The following is a 2,907-nucleotide window of genomic DNA, read 5'->3' as shown; positions in this document are numbered from 1 at the left end:
TCAGCTTTCTCAGCCTGTGCAGCACACTGGCTTATTGTAAGCATGGGCGAATTTTGCGAATCTCGCGTTCGCGAATTTTGCGGATTTGCGAACTCGCAATCCGCAAAATCCGCGAATTCTCGCGAATTTGCAGATTTTTTTTTGTGTGTGTTTGCGCGGGTTTCTGCCAGTTCGCGAGGGTTTTGTACAATGTCGCAAATTGCGAACTTACCTGTCGGGTCGCAAGTTTCGCGAACTTGTTGTTTCTACGTGTCCAGCCTGTTTGGGACACTCTTCTTCATCACTGCCACTCTCTGTCACCACTGCCACTCTCTGACTACTCATGCCACCCTCTGGCCCACCCATGCCACCCTCTGTTTCATCACAGCACCCTCTGGTTGTCCAGTCAGTGTACATTATTGTGGCAACGCAAGCACACCTTCCCTGCCTCAAGTGACCTGAATTAATTTGGGGCTGATTAATGTGTCACAGAATATTTTTTTAGCTGGCACCTGCTTCCTTAGTGCTTCCTGATTAGTGATCTTTTGAACTTGCTAAGTGCTTTCATTGTTGCAAAATTAGTTACAACACCTGCCCTGCCCCAACTGACAATAATGAATTAGGGGCTGATTAATGGATTTGAACCTCCAGCCTGGCTCCTGCTTGTCTCCCTTAGCTGTAATTCAGGACCTTTGTGGCATATGTGTAACTATTCTGAGGTTCAGAGCGGGGTCACATAATAGTTGCAACTGGCAACTGAACTCTGGAGGGGCCCCTCAGGAAGCACTACAGGAAATGGCTACTAATGATGAGCCTGAACTTTTGAACCTGGTAAGTAGTTTCAGTTTTGCTAAGATCGTATTTCTGCAATTTTGCACTTATTCGCGGGGCGCGAAGTTGTACTGGGAAGCCGCGAACTCACGCGAACAGTGCGAGCAGTGCGAGCAAAATCCGCTGCTCGCGGATTTGCGGATTTTGAGGGAGATTCGCGAATCTCGCGGATTGCGAATTTACCGAAAATCCGCAAAATCCGCGAGCGAAACGGATTTTCCGCCCATGCTTAGCTTATTGCCAGAAATCAACAGCAAGGGAAGCCCCAGCCCTACGGCTAGGGGACCACTACAAGTGACATCAATCCCTCAGCGCGACAAAAGCTCCATCACAAGGACCGTTACAACCAAAGAGATAAAGCCAGGAACGAAATTTGCCTTAGAAGCAAACCTTATTCAAGTGCACAGGGCAAATAACAATACAAAAAGCCTGCCTATAAACACACCCCACAAAAGCTTCATAGGCCCTGGCACTACTACTAATGAAAATTCTTGTGAGGGCAACATACCCGGTAAGGGAGGCGAAGCCGATGGATCCACGAACTGTATTGCAATAAGCCAAGAACAAACAAAGCATCTCAGCGACAATAACAAAGCAAATGTGAACACTGAAAAGGAGCGCTGGGAAAAGATCGACTCAATTTTGGGAAATCAAACTTTAACCCATACTGAACAAACAATTGACCACAATAGTACGTCGAGACCTGGGAAGGATACGGCCCACACTGACAGGTCACCAACCTCGCCGCTAGAGGTAATAGAAATATCCTCATATCTGGGTAAGGAAGAGTGGGAAGATCTATTAGCTGCATACACTCAAGACAAAAGTAAAAGTGAGACAAATACCAAAGTGCCGAATACGCCTATTACAATAAGCGACGCCTCTCATGAACACCCAATGAAGGATATGGGGCGTCAGAGACGGGCCAAAAAAAACCACAACTGCAGAAAATCACGACGAAACCCTAAAGCACACAAAGTATGAAAGCGCCTGGTGCAGTTTACTCAAAACAACACAACTCCTGGTAGAAGCCCTCAACTATCAGTCGGAGAATATGGACACTCAATTGACGCTACTTGACACACTGGTTGTATTTGTGGTTGTCATTGATGGGAAGTTGGGCACGCTAAATACGCTTCTTCAAAACAAACTGGCTCAGCCGAACCAAGGATTTGGGAATTATAGAGAAGGATGCGAATGTGGCCCAATCATCGATAAATTGGCAACATTACCAACAATATTGAGCGACCGGTGTACACAGCTCAGAAGGCCATCCAAGTGCAAACAAAGCAATCCCTGAGATAGCTCCTTCAAGGCGGACATAGATAACTCAATGACCAAAGAAGTGCCGGTGAGTAATAGACAAGGCAACTCTAAATCAAGGGCCTCTCCACCTATAATACCAACAAGCACAGGGGTGAGCGAAACCGGAACTACAGATCCTCCATTCTTTGAAAAAGCGGAGGAAGATAAAGCAAACTTAAAAATGAATGGCAAGCAAAGACGAGCAAAAAAACGCAAAGGCAGGAAATACAAAATTGACTCTCAATGGAAAGGCTTTTTGCACCCTCGAGTTGAGCGCAGCTCAACTCGAGGGTGCCACGTGTCTATCGGAATGCGAGGAAGTCATCAATATACCTGAGACTCCTACCGAGGTAACAACCATTAATGGGATGGGGTGCAACAGTAAAACCAAAACAAAAACCTTGGAAACATATGGGGTTTGTACACAAAAAGCACCCGAAACAGGAACACAAAATGTATGCCTCCCAATCGGTGAAGCCAGCAATATAACCCTTGAACCAAGCACAGAACAGGCACAAAAAAGTAGCAGGCAGCCCGGCCCCAACTTCCAGCAAATAAAAAACCAAGAACACACTCGGGGTGCGAAGCCTGAGAATATTCCGGGACTAGATAACGCAGAGATAGGCAAAGGGCTGCCAGAAAGCTATCTACCTATAATTACCCAAGGAACATCGTCCATAAAGAGAGAAGAAGAATCATCCAATACAGGGACAGCGGATCTTATATGCATTATCTCCAGGCCGGGAGATAATTATCACCCGGCCGGGCAGCCAGCATGGAATCAGCACACCA

Source organism: Lissotriton vulgaris, unplaced genomic scaffold (genome assembly GCF_964263255.1).
Source record: "Lissotriton vulgaris unplaced genomic scaffold, aLisVul1.2 SCAFFOLD_2094, whole genome shotgun sequence".
Taxonomy (NCBI): Eukaryota; Metazoa; Chordata; class Amphibia; order Caudata; family Salamandridae; genus Lissotriton; species Lissotriton vulgaris.
Note: the sequence above shows the minus strand (reverse complement) of the source record.